Source organism: Callithrix jacchus, chromosome Y (assembly GCF_049354715.1).
Source record: "Callithrix jacchus isolate 240 chromosome Y, calJac240_pri, whole genome shotgun sequence".
Taxonomy (NCBI): Eukaryota; Metazoa; Chordata; class Mammalia; order Primates; family Cebidae; genus Callithrix; species Callithrix jacchus.
Genome location: NC_133525.1, coordinates 7,150,328 through 7,173,375, shown reverse-complemented (window position 1 = coordinate 7,173,375; position 23,048 = coordinate 7,150,328). Strand labels below are relative to the sequence as shown.

At 37.3% G+C, this 23,048-nt stretch overlaps 1 pseudogene; it reads left to right on the top strand.

Annotated features, from left to right (window-relative positions):
- Window positions 1-5,943: 5,943 nt before the first annotated feature.
- Window positions 5,944-12,139, top strand: LOC118150945 (testis-specific chromodomain protein Y 1-like; annotated as a pseudogene).
- The last annotated feature ends 10,909 nt before the right edge of the window (window positions 12,140-23,048 follow it).

The window sequence follows — 23,048 nt, the reverse complement described above, 5'->3', positions numbered from 1 at the left end:
TTCGGAGGACTCAAGATGGTGCTGTGAGAACAACCCAGGATTGAAGCTCTCGGTCAATCCGAGGAGAGGTGAGTCGGAGCTGCATTTTCAGACTGATCTTTTTGCCCACAGAATGGGGAAATTTCCAAGTATAAAGAAGACACGGGACGCCAGGCAGAGGTTTTGCATGGTGAAGCTGGCAGCCGGGGTGGCGGTGGCTGGCCCTACCCAGCGCTCCCCACAGGGCACGATTGTCCGGGTTCCCCTTTGAACAGGCAACCTGAGACTTGAGAGGGCGAAACTTGAGACTGAACGGGACTTGGACAGTGGGCCAGCCCAGGGGATTGCAGGGACACAGCGTTTGGGATAGCTCAGTGGGACGAACAAAACGGCGATTCCAAACGATCCCTGTGGAAATTGTCCCTGAGATGCTCCGTGGGGGAGGAGCGTCCACCATTACCGAGGCAACCCACCCCTACTGAGATACACACCCACTGATGACGCAGCCTGCAATTGCCGAGGCAACCCGCTACAACAGAGAGACTTGGCCACAGGGTGTAGCCCATAGCAGAGACCGCAGCAGAAGAGCAGAGTCTGCAGTAACAGGGTGAACCTCACAACAACAGGGCGGAGCCTCTGCAGGCAAATAGTGACCAGACTGCCTCCTAGCTGGGCAGGACACCTCAACGGACATCCAAAATTAAAGTCTCAACCCCCCAAGACAAAGCATTCGAGAAAAAAAGTTTTTTTTAATGAGCTCTGTTGCAGCAGAATCAAACATAGCAGCCTAATAGCCCTGAATGAACAACAGAGCTCACAGCTCAGCAATTGAGCTCCTATAAAGTACAAACTGTCTCCTCAAGCAGCTCTCTGACCCCTCTATATCCAAAAGACTAATATTTGCCAGGCATCATCCTGGGACAAAGATAGCATAAAAAGAAACTGGTAGCATCCCTCGCTGTTCCGCAGTTGCTATAGGTGCAGCCCAGACAAGCAGGGCCTGGAGTGGACCTCAGCAGTCATACAGCGAAGGAACTAGACTTGTAGAAGGAACACCAAGTAACAAAAATACTTCATCACCAACAATCTGGGTGTCCACTCCAAGACCCAATTGAAAAGTCAGCAACTACGCAGAGGACAAGTGGATAAATCCACAAAGATGGGAAGAAACCAGCGCAAAAACGAGGAAAACACCCAAAACCAGAACACCTCGCCTCCTAGAAAGGACCACAACTCCTCACCAGCAAGGGAACAAAGCTGGACGGAGAATGACTGTAATGAAATGATGGAATTATACTTAAGAAGGTGGATAATGAGAAACTTGTGTGAGCTAAAAGAACATGTATTAAATCAATGCAAAGAAACTAAGAACCTTGAAAAAAGATATGAAAAAGGATTTGAGAAAATAATAAAAAGAATGGATAACTTAGAAAGGAATATGAATGAATTAAAGGAGCTGAAAAACACAATACGAAAACTTCGTGAAGCATGCACAAGTTTCAATACCCGAATTGACCAAGCAGAAGAAATAATATCTGAAGTCGAAGATCAACTCAAAGAAATAAAATGAGAAACCAAGATCAGAGAAAAACACGCAAAAAGGAATGAACAAAGTTTCAAGAAATGTTGGGCACGATGATGTGTGAATGTTATTCCAGCTACTCAGGAAATTAAGGAAGAAGAACTTCTTTGAAAAGGACCTGGGAGGTGAAGGTTTTCGTGAGCTGAGTTTGAACCTCTGTCCTCTGGCCTGGGATACAGAGGGAGACTACATCTCAAACAGACAACAGAGACCTTTTTCAGTATGTCTTTGACGTAAAAAGGAAAGGCATTGGCAAACCAATTGTGATTCAAATATAATAAAAATGGTAAAATCATAGGTAATCAGACAGAAAAATTTATGAGGGGCCAACCTTGAGCACTGTTTCAAATTGGGGCCCATGCTAACAGCTTTCCTCAGCCAGAGAGACAGCCCACAGTTCTCTCTTGAAGAGCAGCCACCACTGGGATCGCAGGGCTAGAATTACTCTGCCCACGTGAATTAGTGTTAAAAGAAGAAAAAAAACCCAAAAGAGTCACGAGCAGAATCTGCGAGCTGCTTTCTATGTTAGCAGTGGAATTAAGCCCAGGATGGTCTACCCTATCCAGAAAAGGAATTAAGGAGCTCACAGAGGTTATTGATAGTGATTATCAAGGTGAAGTGTTTGTGCTGATGGAATGTAAATACATTGTATATTCTTACTTCTGGGTCAAAGATAGATAGGTTACTGATCTTACCATACTGCTTTCCTAATGCCGAAGAAAAAATAAGGGGCAAGGGAAGTTTTTGAATCACAGGGGCCACAGGAGTTTATTGGAATCAAGTAATCATTCATCAGAGACCCATGGTTACCTTAAAAATTGAAAATAAAAATCTGACTGACTTTCTGGACACAGGAGTGAATATTTCAATTATCAGTCCTCAAAACTGGCTGATGACGTGGCCTCATGTCACTTAGGAACGAAAAATGGTTGGCATTGGAGAAGCACATATAACAAATTAGAGCACATCCCTCCTGATGTGCTGTTATCCAGAAGCAAGAAATTCATTCATACAATCTCTCATCATGAACATCCCTGTTAAGCTATGGGGATGGGATCCAGTAGCCCAACAGTGGTCACTCTGCAGACCTCTTTCTAAAAAAGGCCACTGTTGTTATTTCTACCCTACCATCATGTGCCCATCTCAAGATGCTGTATCGGTAGAACCATGACCCCTAAAGGGGAATAAATTGCTTATAGTCCATGAACAAGTGACTGAGCAGTTTTTGACCAGAAATATTAAACTTCAGCAAGTCCTTGGAACCCGCCCATTTTCATCATCTTTAAAAAACCTGGCAAGAAGAGACTTTGTATAACTCATGTGCTATTAACACTAAATTGTAACCTATGGGGCTTCTGCAACACTGAATCCAAACAGTTATGTTTTAGGACTGGCCTATAATTTTCATTGACCTAAAACATTATTTTCATACAAATTCTCTAGCAGAACCGAACACGTGAAAATTTGCATTTACCCTAACAGCTATTACTAATGAAAAGCTGGCTTCACACTTTTATTGCAACATATGTGCATCCTTAAGTAATGCTGAACAGTCTTACCATGTGTCAGTATTTTGGAAACCAAGATTTACTTCCCAGTAGAAAAAAAATTTGCAATTCCCAGATATATTTATTTTATGTATATGATTTTACTGGTAGCTCCAAAATAGCCTGTACTTTTAAAGTTGCATTCCTCTGCCATGTAGAGAATGCACTTTGAGGAGGTTTATTCATTGAAACTGAGCAAGTACAAATATACTCACTCTGGAATATCTTGGATAGATATTGACTGCCTGATCAGTTAGACCTCCAATGGTAAATTAAATACTAAGAGCTTACATACACTGATGAATAATTATATAAAATTATGAGGAGATGTTAATTGGATTTGTTTTGTCTGAGGGCTTCCTACTTATAAGATGCAAAACCTGTTTTTATTTGTAATTGTACTTTACGTTCTGGGGTACATGTGCAGATCTTGCAGGATGGTTACACAGATTCATACATGGCATGGTTTTTTTCTATCTTCATCTCCTGCTGTTACCTACATCAGATATTTTCTTCAGAGGTAAACCTTCCCAACCTCCCCACTCCTCACTGTACCTCCTTACTTCTCACTTACCTCCCCTATGCCCTCACCCTACAAAAGACCCCAGAGTGTTATGTTCACCTCTCTGTGCCCACACGTTCTTATAGTTAAAAATCCAATGATGCAAATCAGACAGGTTGTCTAGCCTCTCCCTTCCTGCAGTTCTCTCCTTTGGAAGAACAGTTGGATCACGCTGTAACCAGAACTTGTAGCCATTGCAACCGCATTCTGCTTGGCAAGTCCCTTACATATTGTGAATACTTATGCTTTGGTAACCAACAACTATAGAAACCTACAGCTTTCTGGTTACCAACTTGCTCTTTTAATTGCTTGTTCTGCTTCTGTAAAGTTTTGCTTCAGTGAGAATAGCCCTCCCCACTTTACTACAGTAGATATAAAAGCAAATCACACCCCTTTGTCGGGGCTGAGAGATTGTAGAATGTGAGCCACCTCTCGATTGCCAGCAATATATGACTCCTAATTAAATCTCAGAGTGTGGTGCTTTTTTTCTAACTCGCTTGAACATAACATTTGGGAGCCACAGGAAGATCGTCATCCATAGAGGACCACACTCCTTCTAAGCTCCCCTGGATGAATTGGGGACTATGTGGCAGGTGCTTCCTGAGACTTTTCAGGACCCCATAGGCCACTGCCTTCTGGAGGAGACCAGATCACAACCAGCGTGGCCAAAAAAATACAAATCCTGAGTTATCAACTTCAGTCTGTGAAGGTTAGTGAGATCTAACTCTGTCTTTCTGGGAGGGACATGACCCTGGCAAGGGTCTTCCCTCATGACTGTGTCACCACTCCAAAATTCTGAAAAACAGAGTTTCAGTTTTCGTCATTGATTTTGTCTGTTTCAAATTAGTTTTTTTTCCTTTATGTTATGTCTGTGGTGTTTAACTCAACAATGGGTGTGTGTTCATCACGACCCTCCTCACCTCTTCAGTGTATGCTGAAAAATTTTTTTTCAAGGTCTTGAGATGTCTATGAGTGTACCTCACAAAATGTAGACTCAGGAGTCAGTGAAGTGGAATGGCCACATTTTAGAACAAGATGGTCAACAGGTAGAAGGCAGAAGCCAGGGTTAGGGAAATGAGTGAGTGTGGCAGATTTCTAGGCAGACCCATACGGGTTTATGTAAGCATCTTTCAGGACACCCTGTGAAAGACAGAGATGACACCACCTTTAATAGGTTGAGGCTCTCTCAGGCTGAATCTGTGGGGTCCTGGGGGAGAAAAAAGCCAATCTTGTTTCAGCTTGAAAACTAGAAATTGTAGACCGCTGAATATCAATAACTAAATGGACTTTATTATTGTTCCTGAGGCTGCAAAGGCTGACGTTACTCTATGATTGGCCTGGCCCTTGAGGCCTTAGTAAAGACTTATTGAAAATCTAAACAACCTTAGCAGGTTATTTATGGTGACTTTCAATGAAGTATATTTCTCCAGTTCTGAAAATAGAAACAAAAATTATCAAGAAGAGTGTAGGTAAGTGAATATGATGATCAGTGCTAGAAGACAATTAGGCAACAGTTAATAATGAAAAATTAATATTCCATGAATGCTCAGAGTGCTCATTTAGGCATTTGTTAACCACTTCCACTTAACCTCAGCAGGAGTCCCGATGGTAGTTTCTATCAGGATCCCTATTCTGCAAGTAAGAGGTTTCACAAATTTGTCTAGAATTACACACTTGGGTAATGGGAGACCTACATATAAGTAGGCACTGGTAGTTTCAAGAGAGATGTAGATGTCATAGGTAGATGAAAATAAAAAGCCAATGTGCACATACTATGAGGGCCTAACAAGATATGGGTCAGCCCCATGTGTACCCAGGTCCACAGCTGATCAGCATGCACTTTTTTTCCCTTTACAAAATCCTCCTTACCAAAGGAATATTATAGAGTGAAGGGAGAATGCTCAGAAATCACTGCAATGTAGCAGGAATACAAAAAAAAAAAAAAAAAAAAAAACAGACAAAACACTAGAAATAAACACCAAAATGACAGCTTGGTTTGTGTTTACATGGCAAGGTTTTGTGTGTCTTCTTCTAAGATTGTGCCTTCCATTCTCCAAAATAGACATAAATTTAGGTAATGAGTCAGGGTTCAGGGGCAAGGGTTGTGGTCAAAAGAAGCTGCTACTCAATTCTGGTCCATGATGTGGAGTCTTTGCTGGTTGCTTTCTTCTACCTGGAATCTGACATAATCCCAGTTTTTAAACTATGTCACTTCTATGCCCACTTTATGCCTTGATTCTCACTTAAACAATGAGGGAAACTGAATAGGTAAGATGGCCAAAAGTTTATTAGTGAAAGTACCTGTGAGTTCTTTTCAGGTTATTCTGTGTTCAGAAAATTTCAGGCCCAAGTTTTGCTGTTTCTATGGTTACTAATTCACATGGTATGGTGGTTGATTTCTGCATCCCTCACCCTATCATCTGCATTAGGTAATATTCCCCTTGCTATCTCTTCCAAATCCCCACACTCCTGTTTCTTTTCTAACTTTATAAACCCGCAGGCCACAGTGTGCCATACACCTCTCCGAGTGTTGATATGTTCTTAGTGTTGAATACTCACTTATGAGTGAGCATACGCAGTGTTGTGTCTGTTTGCTGAGAATCATGATTTCCAGTTTTATCCATATCCCAGCAAGAAACCTGAAATCATTTTTTTGATGGTAACATAGTATTCCATGATATATATGTTTAACGCTGTCTTTATTTCGTCTATCACTAATGGGCATTTGGATTGGTTCCAAATTTTTTCTCTTGTAAACATTGCTACAATTAATATATGTGTGCATGTGTCTTTACAATAAAATGATTTATATACCTTTGTGTATAAACCCAGTAATGGTATTTTTAGATCAAATTGTATTTCTATTTTTGGAATCTTGACGAATTGCCTCACTGTCTTCTTCAGTGGTGAAATTAATTTACACTCGCACAGACATTGTAATGGCATTCCTAAGTCTCCATATCTTATTTACCATTTCTTGTCTCTTCATGTTTTTAATTTTCGACATACTACCAGAAGTGAGGTGGTATCTCAATATGGTTTGGATTTGCATTACTTCACTGACCAGTAATGATAAGATTTTTTTTATTTACAAGGTTGTTGACTGCATAAAAGTGTTTTTTTAAAAAAATGTCTGAATATATTTTTGGTCCACTTTTCTTATACCGGTGATTGTTTTTATCTTGTAAATTTGCTTAAGTTCTCTGTAGATTCTGGATATATGTTTCTTATCAGAGGGGTAGATTACAAAATTATATTCACATTTTTTTGTTGGCAGTTCACACTATTGATGTTTTCTTTTGCTGTGCAAAAACTTTTGTGTTTAATTAGGTCTCAATTGTCTATTTGTTTCCATTGCTTCTCGTGTTTGAGCATAAAGTCCTTGACCATGCCTCGGTACTGAATAATATTTTCCAGGTTTTTGTCAATGGTTTGTATAGTCTTAGGCCTCGTGATTAATTTTTAATCCATCTAGAGTTTTTTTTTTTTTTGTATAATTTGTAAGTAAGCGATTCTGTTTTCGCTTCCTAAGTATGGCTAACCAGCCTTTTTATTTTATTTATTTATTTATTTATTTTTGACGGAGCTTTACTCCTGTTGCTCAGGCTAGTGTGCAATGGCATGATCTTCGCTCACCGCAACCTCTCTCTTCCGGGTTCAGGCAATTCTTTTGCTTCAGCCTTCTGAGTAGCTAGAATTACAGAAACAGGCCACCATGTCAAGCAAATATTCTGTAATTTTAGTAGAGAAGGGTGTCACTCTGTTGACCAGAATGGTCTTGATCTCTTGACCCTCTGATCCACCCGTTTCTGCCTCCCAAAGTACTAGGACAACAGGCATGAGCTACCGCACCCGGCCTAACCAGTATTTTAACACCGTGTAATAAATATGGAATTCTATTCTCGTTGCCTGTTTTTGTCTGGTATCTCAAAGATCAGATGGTTCTAGCTGTGAGGCATTCTTTCTGAGGTATCTGTCCTGTTGCAATTTTCTAATCTCTGTTTTCCTACCAGTACCATGTTGTGTTAAGTACATAACCAATTATTTTTAAATAAAAAAAAGAGAAAGTAAGGATCAAATAAGATGATCATCATGGAAGACAAGAAAGTAAATATTAGCATAATGATTTTATACTTGTTATAATGTTATACTTTTAATTTCTTTAAACATGTGCTCCTGCAGAAAAAGGCACAAAGAGGTGAAAATGCATTAGAAGAATGATTCATTTATATAATTACTATGCTAGTTTTATTTTAGGTGAAATTACTCAGGGTCCAAAAGTAAAATAATACCAATTTTGAAAAAGGCATGACAATGGAGTAGAGACTATTCTATGTGTGGCTCTTCAAGTCAACAATAGATCCAGTGAAAAATTAATATGAGGCAATTTTTTGGGATTTTAGAATACATCTGAAAGTTTACAACTTCAAAAGGAAATTACCATAGCAATAAAATTAAACGTTATCAATTTTATGGAACAGATCAACAATAGCTATTCATTTGTTATTAACCGTCTCTGTGGCATGCTAATTGGAAAACCTTGTGAAACAGCTGGCAAGAGTCAGAAAATCAAAAAACACTGTGCCTTAAAACTCTCAAAATGACTTATGCTCTGAATGGTACTTTTTATAACAGAGGTGCTGACAGAGGTAAATAGTCATTGTTTCATTCCTATACCCTGTGAAGACTTTCCCTCCTCCTGTTAAAGCAACATTCAGAATAAAATTTAAAGAGCCAGGACACATTTTTTCTATTTTTTTTTAATTTTCTCATTATTTCCGTTTAAGAATTTAGACATTGGTAGACAAAAATATTTTTAAAAATACATATGCTTTATAGTATATATAAATTGTTATGATGAGGCCATGTACCCCAGAACTGTGCAGGATTAAAAAAGACCCAAAATAAATTTGGTACGACTGATTTTCCATACAGATAGAGCCGACATGATGACTAAACAAAACCCTTTCAAGCAATGAGAAAAAATAAATTCTGATTTTCAAGGTATCAGCATTAAAAAATTTGCTTTTTTAATTTTTTAAAATATTTTATTGGATTTTAGGTTTTGGGGTACATGAGCAGAGCATGCAAGACAGTTGCGTAGGTATGCACATGGCAGTGTGCTTTGCTTTCCTTTTCCCCTTCACCCACGTTTGGCATTTCTCCCCAGGCTATCCCTCCCCACCTCCCCCTCCCACTGGCCCTCCCCTTTTCCCCCTATAGACCTCAGTGTTTAGTACTCCCCTTTCTGTGTCCGTGTGTTCTCATTTTTCATCACCCGCCTATGAGTGAGAATATGCGGTGTTTCAATTTCTGTTCTTGTGTCAGTTTGCTGAGGTTGATGTTCTCCAGATTCATCCATGTCCCTACAAATGACACAAACTCATCATTTCTGATTGCTGCATAATATTCCATGGTGTATATGTGCCACATTTTCCCAATCCAGTCTATTATCAGTGGGCATTTGGGTTGATTCCAGGTCTTTGCTATTGTAAACAGTGCTGCAGTTTTAAAATTTAATTCACTCGTTAATCATTAATGAAATTACAGAATATGAAGTGAAAAAAAAACTGCCGCTAATTCCAGGAACAATAAATAACTTCATACACAAGGTTCTCCTACAACGCTCAAATGGCAGGTTAACTGAAAAATAATTTTTGAAATTAATGTTCATAAAAATATAACAGAATAACCTAAAGAAGCACAGAAAGTTGATGACTAAAATAATTATTAATAGTGTGATATTATTTTATTGACTTAACCATCATAGAGAGAAACGTAAAACAACTGAAATAAAAATTTGCTATAGAAAATTAAAAGTAGGCATTAGTAAAGGGAAGACCAAAATATCAGCAAACCTTAAGAACATTTAATTGAAATTATTATGTCAGGAAAAAAAAGAAGGGTTGAAGATATGTGAACACTGCCTAGTAACCTCTGGGAAGTCATCAAGTGGCCATAATTACACATTTTGGAGGTTCCAAAAATAAGACAAAATATCAGAAATAGTATTTAAAAAGCAGTGGTCAAAAATGTCACAAACGTGGAAACATAATTATACATCCCAACACTCAACAAATTTCCAATGTGATAAACTCAAAGACACACACATACACTTACATAATAATTTAGCCATTTAAAAGTAAAACAAAGAGAAACTTGAAAGCAGAAAAATAAATGACTAGTTATGTACAAACACCTCTGAAATATAATCAATAATTTTTCTCTCTGAAAACTCAGAGATCACAAAGCAGCAGACTAGCACATTTCAAATGATGTAAGAAAAACTTTCAAATGGAAAATTTTGTGCAAAAATTGCCAATCAAACGTGAGAAAGAAAACGTGATATTTCCAGATAAAGTCTGGGGCTTTTTTCTATTAGATGGCTTTTTAAGAAATGCATTATAGGGCACTTTAGGGTAAAAAAAAAAGACACTGAATAACAGTATAAGGAAATAAAAATTATAATAAAGACAAATAGATAAACAATTATATAATATAAAAAGGTAACAATGTGTAGCTCCACAATCTGTTCTACACATAATTTGAAAAAGCAATATATTTAATTAAAAGTTATCACTAAAATTTTGTATGGGTTTTTGACATACAATAATTACAGATATAATTTTGAGAAATGAATAACAACAATAAGAAGGACCAATATATAAACTATGGATTTCCATGCTGTTGCAGGTAAGGTAGCATGACGTTTAAAATGTTATAACTTTAGAACGCTCAATATAATTACCAAGCCAACCACAAAAGAGAGTCAAAGGCATGTAGGATGCTTTGTGCACTATATAAGAGTCAAAGCTCTGAATTTAGCTAATCTTACCTAAAGCTACCTAGCCAGCTTTCTTGGCATCATAAGACAAATTCCAAGCTGTCCCAGCAAAGATTAATTGTGAAGAGGCTTAGGCTCTTTGACTGCTTCTTCATGCACCTTTTACTACAGCAGTGTCCATGAAGTAGAAGAGGCTCATCTATGCATAGCACCTGGTGAAGCACTGGAGGCAGAAAGAAGTGGCTATGAAGAGACACAACTGAAAAAAGCTTAAAAGATCAACAGTCTCAATTCTGTCCTTCTCTTCGTGGCTACCCAGAAATTTGAGGTTAAAGCTATTATTGACAAAAGACAACATAGAAATGGGAAAACAAAATATTTGGTCCTGTGGAAAGGTTATGACAAACAGGATGACACTTGGGAAACAGAGCAGAACCTCACAAACTGTAAAAAATGTATTTGTGACTTTAACAGAAGACAGATGCAAAAGCAACAAAAATCGACATGAATCAGAACAAGATCGAATTCTTGAAACAATGTCAGGAAACGAACTTACAGAACTTCCATGTCCAGCTTCTCTAATAAATCTCCTAAAGGCCATCGACTGGCAATTACCACAAAACCAAAAAAAAAAAAAAACAGTTGTTTGCTGCCAGACAGGATATTAGAATAAACACTGCTGCACTTCTAACTGACCCAAAACATTTGGAGCACATAAATTCAACTATCAAGACACTTGTACCTCAGAGTTTATTTAACGACCAGAACACAGTGAGTGCCGTTTTGAAACCTGAGAAACGAGATCCTGTTGCACCGGTTCAGAAGGACAAAGTGGTGTTTAAGACGGCAGCAGAGAAACCCATCAGAACTTCAGCAGATCCTGACACAGAACAGGATGAAATAGAAAACAGGACCCACACACAACCACCAGTGTCGCAGATGTTTGACTCAGTTACTGCTTCCATGGCCACAGAGTGAGATAACAACGAAAGTATTGTGGTATTTATAAACCCTTAAACAGCTAATGAAACAAAAAACAGTCATACGTCTGTTCCAAGTGTGAAAGCTGGAAAAAAGAAATTATTCATGATAGAAAAGACCAGGTTATTATCAAGAGAATGTATTTTACCATAAGGTAAAAAAAAAGTGCCAACAGATACAGAGACATTGTAGTCAAGAAAGACGAGGGATTCATCCACATATTGCTATCCACTATATCAACAGAGAAAAATGCACTAAACACAAAAGTTATTAAATAAATCATGAATGCTCTGGAAAGGGCCTCTGTGGATGACAGCAAGCTTGTGTAGTTCAGCACCGCTGGCAGTGTCTTTCACTCTGGTCTTGATTTTGGGTACATTGTGAAGAATTTTAAAAATGACAGAAACAGAATGAGCACTGAAATGGTGGATACCATTAAGAGCTTTGTGAATGTTTTCATTTATTTTAAAAAACTTATTGTCGTATCTGTCAATGGCCCAGCCATTGGGCTAGGTGCATCCATACTACCTCCTGGTGACTTGGTTTGGGATAATAAAAGGCTTGGTTTCAAACCCCATATATGATCTCTGGACAGAGTCCAGATGGCTATGCTACTGTTACATTTTCAAAAATTATGGGTGGAGCATCAGCCAATGAAATGTTGATTGGTGGAAGAAAGCTGACATCACGGGAGGCATCTGCCAAAGGCCTGGTCTCTCAGGTGTTCTTGACATCAACTTTCACCTGAGATGTAATGATTCAAATTAAGAGGCTTGTCTCCTGTAATTCTGATATACTGGAAAAGTGTAAGTCCCTTGTGTGCTGTAATATTAAGATGAAGTTGGAAAAGGCCAATGAGAGAGAATGTGAAATGCTGAAGAAAATCTGGAGCACAGGAGAAGTGATAGAATCAATGTTAAAGTATCTTCAACCAAAAATTGATGAGTTTAAATAACCAGTCTGTCTGCCTAGGACACAAGAACAGCACTTAGCACAATATATAATTACCTGAAAATGCCCTAATTCATCTTCAGTGCCCAAGGTAATTTCAATAAGAGCTAAGACTTGAAAGGAAAATTGAAAAGCTTTTTATTTAATATTATGAAGAAACTGTTGAACCCTGTAGATTTAGAATTAAATAAAATTAGAATTAAAAATCTAAGCTTTTTATTTAATATTATGAAGAAACTGTTAAATCCTGTAGATTTAGAATAAAAAATAAAACATCTTTTTTGCTCAAATATTATTATTTTATACAGACACGAGCCGAAATTTCAAAGCAGACTGGTGAGCACTTAATTTTCCTTTAGAGCTCAAATTGTTATCACTACTAGAATTAAGGTGAGCATGGTGCTTTATTCAGTTTAAGTAACATGAATATTTGTGATAATGTTTCTTTTTCTTATTTTTATATCCTAGAATGAAGAGTCGATTGAGATAAGTGTCAGTCTCTGCTCCCCTCACCCAAATAACATCTGAGATATTGCCTTTTACTTTATAGTGGCACAAACACTTCAGAGACACAAAATTCCAAATTAAAAAGACATAGGTATGTGTCAGAATAAGAATTTCTAACATATTTCACTCGTGATGATTCTTTCAAACTGATCATATGGTTAGAATTTATAATAAGATAATTATTAAGTTTTAAATCTGTCTAGTTATTACTCAATTAACATAAATAAACCTTTATTTTTCTAAAGTAAAATTTTCTGTACATTATTAGTGAATCATGGATTCCTTTAGGTAGAAATATTCAAGTTTTTTGATGTGTAGCTTTTCTTTTCTTTCCCAAGAAAGAAATCCACAGAGCAAATCCAAGTTACTTAAGAAAGCAAAGTGGTGATAAAAGGAAAGCTGTTCCATAGACAGAATAGGACACTACCAAAAGTAAGAGGAGGAATGCATCTGCCCTATGTACGGTGGTTGCATGTATGGGGCGAAGTGCTCTGCTGCAGGGTTTTGTGGTAAAGGATTAATTTTTTAAATAATCTTTCAGAAATAAACATTACTGTCTTTTACTGTGGAAGTATCTTTATTTGTTTCATTTCTGTCTAATGCTATATAAAGTGAGAGAAACTCATTAACTCGAAGCTTATAATTTTCATCTAATGCAAATAAGCTTATTATACAGTGCTCTTTGCACACAGCTTTGAGGTTGGGCTCTGTCTTTAGGTTGTTTAGCAGTGTTCTCCCATCGTCACCCAGAGAGAACTTACAAAAGAGGTCATAGCTCAGACACTATCAAAGAAAAATCGTCCCATAAGAAGTAGAGTACCAACCTTTTCTCAACTCCCTTCTTTTACATACTTTAACCCACATATTTTACAGTTTTGCTTTTCTGCACAGCTGTATAACTTTCTGTCTTTCGAGAGATAAGAATCATTGACCTCAGAGAGTCACCCTGTATTAGGATTGATGGATATTGAGAAGAAATGGATTCTACTTTGTAATTGCATTTTAACATTTGGGAACATGGGAAAAACATGCAAGATTGCAGCACGGGTAAACCCTGGCAGTGTAATTTGCTTTCCTTTCATTAGTTGGCAGAGGTACTTCAAGAATGTGGTCTGGGTCATGTAAACATGGGGAATGTAACCCAAAGATGGGCTCCAGTCGGTAATGATAACATCCATTTCCAAATCTTTCAAAGGTATTTATAGCAGACATGCTGGAAACTGAAAAAAGAGTCACCTTTTCAGTCCTTGGACCTTATTATGGCCCAGTCATTGGTGTCAGCAAGCTGCCTGACAACAGGTTTATTCTCTTTGCTATTTTAATAATTCTTAACCCTTCTGGCCATCCAGAAGTAAGGGGAGGAAAAAGGTGGAGACAGGTGAAATGTCCCCATTTGAGAATTTTTTATACCATTTTCTAGAGAAAGTTTTAACTCTCACCTCAGCCGCACTGTCAGGGTTTTCTTGCGAGGCATGGTGCTACTAGTTCATGTAATAGAACTGAGTTGATGTTTCTTGTTTGTTTGTCTGTCAGTTTCTTTGATTTTTAAAACGCAACAGTGATAGCTTCTTATTAACCACTTGAAGAACCAAGGGCATTAAGAAGGGAAGCAACATGCATGCTCCTACTATAAGTGACACATTATCACAAAAGTCTTGTGTCCTCCCATTGCAGGAAACAAATTTCAAAACATTGATTCAGAGTCAAACCATTAGACACCTGCAAAGATAGATTTACCAGTTTTATCATGTACTTCACAAATTTTTACCGCCTTACCCTGACCCTGGTTATTTATTTGCAGGAAACTGTTAGTAAAGTTGAATTTTTCACACTTCCGTCTTTCAGCTCGTAATAAGTGATCTAAACGCAGTCTTTTCTGGTAGATGGCATTTCTTATTTTGTTCATCTCCCATGTCAGAAGCCTGGCCAGTTATGTTGGCCAGGATGTCTAGGACAGTTTGCAACCACATTATTCAATTCAGCAAAGGGCCCATGGTCAGAAAGAAGGTGGTGAGCATGAACATTAATTTCTTAATCAACACCAGGGTGAAGCCTTTCTTGTTAACCCAATGTGTGACCCCGTTGTACAGAAAGGCAGCAGACATATATGGGACAACTGGAGTTTTAGAAAAACAGGATTTGTGCCTACTATTGACCTGCTTAGTGGAAGCCCGAAAGATTACACTCAGTTCTTGTACATGCCAGAGTTCCCCTACTCCTTTTGTGGAGAGACTTGCTGAGCAAATTGATAGCTACTATCATGTTCGCTGATAAGGGCTGCCTGCAGGTCAATTACTGCCTCAGGCAGCAATTATTATGGCTCTCACAAGAGGAAGAGTGGAGACTCTTTCTGACTGAACCCGAATGAGAGCCAGCCACTGCACTAGCAGAGTGATGGCCACTTGTCTGTGCAGAAGACCACCTCACAGATTTGGCTGGAAACCAATCTAGGTGGTCATCAAAGTAAAGTCGATGGCACTACCACTTGAAGAGAGGCAGATGCCGGTACCAAGGGAAGCTCTTGAAGCTGTCCAGGCCAGTGCAAAGTGATGTTTTTGAAAACATCTAGGTCCATCTCAGAACCCTGAATATTTTTGGCATTATAGTTCCTTGCCAGTCTCTATAAAATACACTTCTCCTGCATTTCCCCATGCCAGGGACCAAAGACTATAGTCTGGTGGAGAATATCTGTGTGGTCAAACAGGCAACTTTGATCTTGCACTCCAACGTGTTTAATCCCTATATGTTGCTAGATCTGTTGCCAGCTAACCTTAGGTGCTTCACTGGCTTAAACTGAAAACATGCTTTCTTCAGTATTAGGTTAGCCCTTGTAAACCAATAGCTGATTTTCAGTGGGAGAATCCAAAATCATGTGTAACAACACAGCACACCTGGACATGGCTTTCACAGGGCTTCAGAAACTCTCCAACAATCTTCAGAGAAGCGTTGGCCCAGGACCTCCAGAGGTCCTGTGTTAAGGGCCTTCAGTTGTGTGCTGCTTTAGCATGTGAATACACTTTTACTGGGGCACCCAGTGGAGCTGAGTGTGCCAGGAAAATTGACTTATTACTCGAATACCTAAAGACCTGTAAATACAAAGTGTGTAAAAGAAAGGCCTACATTTTCCAACAACCAACTCACTATCTAGAAGTTACTATCTAACAGAAACAAGGAAGCATAGTAATAGAAAGAAAGCAGGTTAAAAGTCACCTGCTGGTACCTAAGTATTCCATTTAGGGAGAATTAAAGGCATTTGAGTGGAGCTCAGAGTGGCAGGGAGCCTTCTCACAATAAAAAGAATAGCTGATGTGTGCTCTGAGACTGGGGCTGCAAGACTTAGCAAAATCTTTTATGCTGTATGTGTCTGAGGAAGATAAAATAGCAGAGTGGGTCCTGACTGAGAACGTGGGCTCATGGCCATGACCTGATGCTTAATTTTCAAAACAACTGGATGGCATTTTCAAAGAATGCTCCTCATGTCTACAAGCCTTGGAAACCACCGGCCAACTGGCACAGGAAGTAGACAAGCTCTCCCACTGGCCTGTTCCAATTACCTTTAATATTACAGTATACAAGGGCCATATATTGCTCCAGCATAACTGGATTACATGAGGCAAGCTTTTAAATTTGAATCCTAAGCTTCTGGGTGGAAGTTGAAATCATAAACACCTTAGAGACCAAGCCTTTTGCACATGCCTCCTATGCTGTCGGCTTTCACCCACCAAACAGCCTTTTTCTGGCAGAGGCTTCACCCATGATATTTGGGAATGTAACAGCAGCACAGCCATCTGGATTCTGTCCAAAGGTCTTTCTTTACTATAATGCCTTTTTATCTGCTGGCAATTTCTTTTAGCCTTAGAGTGAAATACATCCTCTTGATAGAAGGCTGGTCTTTTTCTTCATCAATATTTCTTCTCCAGCTTCTCACTATTAAAACACATGTATGCCTATTTGCTGTTCCATTGGCTGGTAAGAGATCCATTAATACCAATACACCTTCAATGTTTGTTGAGTTTGTGTCCATGAGGCAGTAACCAAGGCAGGCATCTGATATATTAGTGGGTGTGTCTGGGTTCTGTTTTCTATTCCAGGCTGTTGTGCACCAGGATCTGATGAGACTCTGATGGGCTTCCCTTCTGCCACCTTGAACACCTTATCTGGTGCAACAGAATCCTGCTTCTAGGGTCCCTGAGAGGTACTTATTTATTCCTTGCTGTCAAAGAGTATTTAAGAGGCACGTGTCTTGATAGTTCAATGGATCATCTCCATATATTTCAGGTCAGACAGTTTGAGTGCTTTTCTAATGTTCTTGCTGCCACGAAAACACTGGCTGTTTTTGGGTTTTTGATGTCTGCCAGTGAATGGCATTTTAAAAGAGTTCTTAGAATACTGTTGTTGGCAGATGTGGAAGCTCCATTTATGGCATTATTTGAAAAATTCTACTTGTTCCAGTTTATGTCCTTTTGTTTTGTTTTTCAGTCTGTCACCTGTTAGAGTCACAAATACATATTCCACAGATCGCAAGATTCTGCTCTGAATTCCAAGTGTTATTCTGTGTGTCATAACTTTTGCACTGAGTTAAATACTCCGTCTTCATTTTTTTTTTTTGTCTTCTATTAACGGTAGATTCAACCTAAAATTCTGGGAAGACATGAAGTAAGTGAGAGAATGGAGACAGTTGCTGTGCTAACTCTGTATCAGTTGAGTCTCCATGTAGCCACTTCTTTCTACCTCCCATTCTTTATTAGGTGTTGGGTAAACATAAGCTTCTTCCACTTAGTTGCCGCATGTGTACTAAAAGTTGTGTGAAGTAGCAGCTATGTTATATCGCTTAGGCTCTCCACACTTACTTTTTGCTTAAACAGCATGCATTTGGTCTCATAGTGCCAGGATATCTGGCTGAAGAGTCTCAGGTAAGAGTGGCTAAAAATACAGCTCCTACTCGGTGGTGTAACGCAGTAAGCTCTCTACCTGCCTGTTACTCTTTCTACGGTGCCTGCTATAACAATTACATTGAACCTTGTAAAATTGTGTTTTTAAAGTTATGCTAGTTTACCTTCAATAACACACAAAAGCCTTATTTTGTATAGCTTGTCTCATATTATTTCAATTTATGCATTCTCAAAATTATACCTCTATGCACTTTATGTCAAAAAATTAATATGTAACAGTTTTGAAAATAAAATGTATATATATATGTGTGTGTGTGTGTGTGTGCATGTGTGTGTGTGTGTGTTGTGTGTGTTTTAAATTATCTAGAGAACAAAGTGTCATGGTACAGATTTTAAATTTATTTTATTCTCTGTAATTTTCAAAGTGTTTATATTTAACTTGATTTCTTTAATTTATATATGTTTTTGTTCATTTTACCCTGAAGTATTTCAAAAAGTATTTCTTAAAGTGTAGTGTGCTGGTAATGAACTCTATCTATTATTTGAAAATGTAATAATTTCTTTCTTACTTTCAATGGAAGCATTGTTTGTTGTGTGTGTGTTTTGTTTCTTTAGTTTGTTCGTTTTTTGTTTTTGAGACAGAGTTTTTTCTTGTTATCCAGGCTGGAGTGCTATGGCGCAATCTCCGCTCACTGCAATTTCTGCCTCCTGGGTTCAGGCAATTCTTCTGCCTCAGCCTCCCCAGTAGCTCAGCTTACATGGTTGCACAAGCTACCATCCCACCTAACTTTCTGTATTTTTAGTAGGGTCAGGGTTTCACCATGTTGACAGGATGGTCTTGTCCTCTTGACCTCGTAATTTACCTGCCTCGACCTCTCAAACTGCGGGGATTACAGGCGTGAGCCATTGCGCCTGTCCTGGAAACACTGTTTTAACACAATATTTCTGTTTGAAATCTTTTCCTACATCTATTGGAACATGTTGGTCTACTGCTTCTTGCAGCTGAGTTTTTAGAAAATAAACCCACTGGTTTTCCTTGATAGTCCTTATTAATGTGTAATCAGTTATCTTGCTTCCTGCAAATTTTTTTTATTTGTTTTAAAAACTATAATAATTATTAAAAAGTTTAATAATCATTAATTACAAAATAAATTATAATGTATTTTTTACTTGATATTTTATCGACAAAACCTTTTTTCAATCTCAAATATAAACATTTGTAAAGCTGTTATTTCTATGTGCTGATCTACCAGCCAATTTCCATGAAATCTTCAGCACCGCAATTGCAACTTCGTCCTGAGTAAGATTTATCCACGTCTTCTAGATTTTCTGGTTTAGATGCATAGAGGAGTTTGTAGTATTCTCTAATAGTAGTTTGAATTTCTGTGGAATTGGTGGTAATAATCCTGTAAGTTTGAGTGTGTTACTTTGAGTTTGATTTAGTGAAGTTGCCAGAGCTTCTTTGCTTTTTTTTTTCAAATTTGTGACATACTTGACCATTTTTTAGTAGTCAAACTGATATTTTGTCTTTTGCACTTTAATTTCCAAAATGCTTTTATATACCTCTTTGACAGTGTTAACATTTTTAACATACTTCTTCTCTTCCTGACTTAATAATTTCAATTCTTTTTTCACTATGTGTGCTATATTTTTTTCAACTCTCCTGCCTCTTCCTCCCAAGTAGCTGAAACTACAAAGGTGCACTACCACAAGGCTCATTATTGATAAAGATGTTGTTTTACCATGTTGACCAGGGTGGTCTCAATCTCTTGATCCTGTGGTTTGAATGTCTCAGCCTCCCAATGTATTGACTGAGATTAGAGGCATGAGCTACTATGCCTGGCCCAAAAAATATTCTTTAGTAAGCTTGCAATTTGGGCTGTACAGGACAAATTTCTTGTAGTTACTTATCTTTACCTTTCTTCAATGAACTGTGGATTCCTATTTTACTGTTTGATTTTGTTCTTATTTATGAATGGCATTTGTATTTTTAAATGCTGTAATATTGAAAGCCATATTTTCTCCTTCTATGGTTGACTAGATTTATAGAATTTATTCTATAAGCTCTTTGTGCAGAGAAAATGAGTGTTACTAAACTTCTTCTTGTTTTTTTTTTTTTTTTGTTTAGTTTTGAGTCTGTGCTGATGGGGGCACCTAAGATTAATATCTCAATTAATTTTAAATTTTCATTTATATGTGTTTACTTTTGAATGTTTTTGTTGACAAATGTCTAACAACTTAAGTGAAATTAAAAAAAAAATTAGAAAATATAATGTTCCAGTTCCTTAAATCTTCCAAATTTGCTTGAGCATGAGGAGAAAAATCCTGTTAAAGTTTTCAGAAATGAAGGAATGACTTCCTCCTTTGGAACCTCCACATTAGAAGCAGCATTCAGTCCATAATTCCACCTGAGGTTTGAATCGCAGGGTTCTTTATTTTTATCATGGCTTTTTCAAACTTCTCCAGAAGTACTTGTAAGGCAGCATTCCTCAGCAGTGGTTAACAAAACAAAAGTAAATGCTGTTTATCTGTGCTTAAACTTAATACAATTTAATTGATGTTTAGTATAAAAGTCTTCTTTAGAAAGCTGTGAATTTCAAGATAGACTCGGCAATTGCAGATATTTGCATCATGCTGATTCTGCCACTGAACCTATTTTACAGTTGAGGAGACAGATATGTAGTCTTCTGTATTCCATTGTCATGCTTTTTCTAGATCTTGACTTTATTTCACTTTTGGCCTTTGTGTCTTAGCACCTAAGTAGAACTTACATAGATATAATATAAATATATTCTTTTTTAAAACGTGCATGTTCAACCATCTGTGCCTTTTTATGAAAGAACTTACATTTAAAATAAAATACACTTACAATATTACTATCAGGATTTTATTTGCTTGTTTCCTACATTTTATTTTCTTTGTACTTCAAATCTTTTTTTGCTCATTTTAATATTATCATTAATTTTTAAAATATTATTCTGTACTTTTATACTAAAGAGTTATATTTGAAACTAAAATTTACCGTCAATTTAAAATAACCTACTTTAAATAATACTAAATTGTTTGAAAAATCAAATGCTTTATTTTAACAATATAAAAGTTTGCTACTCTTGTACATTTTCAACCTTTTCAATTTACTGAGTGTCTACTGTTAAGTTTGTCATACTTTTAATCAAAATATCATTTTTCTTAGTGAAAAGTTAGTCATTAATTTTTTACCTTTCTTTTATATAGACATTTTTGCTTGAGTATTATTTTACCACTTTCAGATGTCAGGTATGATCTGATTTCTTTTCGTTAAAATTTGAATATTCTACTGTCTTCTAACTTCTAGAGTTTCTACTGAGAAATCATCTGTTAATTGTAATTGAGTCTCCCTTGAGCATAACAGGTTACCTATCTCTTTTTTGTTTCACAATTTTCTTTGTCTTAGTTCTTAACTGACTATATTCCTTGATGTGGCTATCACTGACTATATTCTGGTTGAAGAGTTTTGCCTTATTTTCACTGGTATATTAACAAAGTAAATCAACACAAGAACATGGGTAAACGTGTAAACCATTATTCTCAGAAAACTAACGGATGAAAAGAAAAATAAGCACTGCCTGTTCTCAGTCATTAGTGACAGTTGAATACTGAGAACACATGGACAAAGAAAGAAAAACATCAGCAACTCGGTCCTGTCGGGGCCGAAAGGGGAAAGAAAAATAGCATTATAAAAAATATCTAACGTACTTGATGAGTTAATGTGAAGCAAACCACAATGGCAAGGGTACAACCTCATAAGAAATGTAAACTTTCTAAACCTGTGACCCAGCATGTAGAGCATGAATAATAATAATAATGATAATTACAATAATAATGGTAATAATAATAAAACTATCACTTTTTAGTAGTGGATATAAATTACAAGTCTCTAACTCTCAAGGGGATTTGTTTGTAATTTTTTTCTTGACTTTCAATTTATTCTCATAGTAGAGCTACAGATAAACTTGAGAATTATCATATATGGATTTACATATTTTTAGAGAAGTTTTTCTGTCATAAGCATGTGCATAAGTGTCTAAATCTTTCAGTATATTAAACTGCCTTTAAATATTCAGATTTTTGCAAATAAAGGTCTCTTTATCTTTTGTTCCTATTCATATTTTTTCTATTTTGTGAAATAACCGTATTTTTTGTTTCGAGGAAGGTAATATTTATAACCAATTTCAGACATTTGCAACCAACAGTGAGTTCATAATTAGGCAAAGCCGAAATAAATGTGTTTTATTTGTTTCACGAGTCTCCTAAAAGACTGGCAAAAAGTAAATACATAAAACAAAATAGTAAAATGGAATAAATTAGCACACAACATTTATTTACATTTTTTTAAATTTTTTATTGGATTATAGGTTTTGGGGTACATGAGCAGAGCATGCAAGACAGTTGCGTAGGTACACACATGGCAGTGTGCTTTGCTTTTCTTCTCCCCTTCACCCACATTTGGCATTTATCCCCAGGCTATCCCTCCCCACCTCCCCCTCCCACTGGCCCTCCCCTTTTCCCCCCAATAGACCCCAGTGTTTAGTACTCCCCTTTCTGTGTCCATGTGTTCTCATTTTTCATCACCCACCTATGAGTGAGAATATGCGGTGTTTCATTTTCTGTTCTTGTGTCAGTTTGCTGAGGATGATGTTTTCCAGATTCATCCATGTCCCTACAAACGACACGAACTCATCATTTCTGATTGCTGCATAATATTCCATGGTGTATATGTGCCACATTTTTCCAATCCAGTCTATTATCAATCGGCATTTGGGTTGACTCCAGGTCTTTGCTATTGTAAACAGTGCTGCAATGAACATTCGTGTACATGTGTCCTTATAGTAGAACGATTTATAGTCTTTTGGATATATACGCAGTAATGGGATGGCTGGGTCAAATGGAATTTCTATTTCTAAGGCCTTGAGGAATCGCCACACTGTCTTCCACAATGGTTGAAGTAATTTACACTCCCACCAACAATGTAAAAGTGTTCCTTTTTCTCCACATCCTCTCCAGCATCTGTTGTCTCCAGATTTTTTAATGATCGCCATTCTAACGGGCGTGAGATGGTATCTCAATGTGGTTTTGATTTGCATCTCTCTGATGACCAGTGACGATGAGCATTTTTTCATATGATTGTTGGCCTCATATATGTTTTCTTTCGTAAAGTATCTGTTCATATCCTTTGCCCACTTTTGAATGGGCTTGTTAGATTTTTTCCTGTAAATCTGCTTGA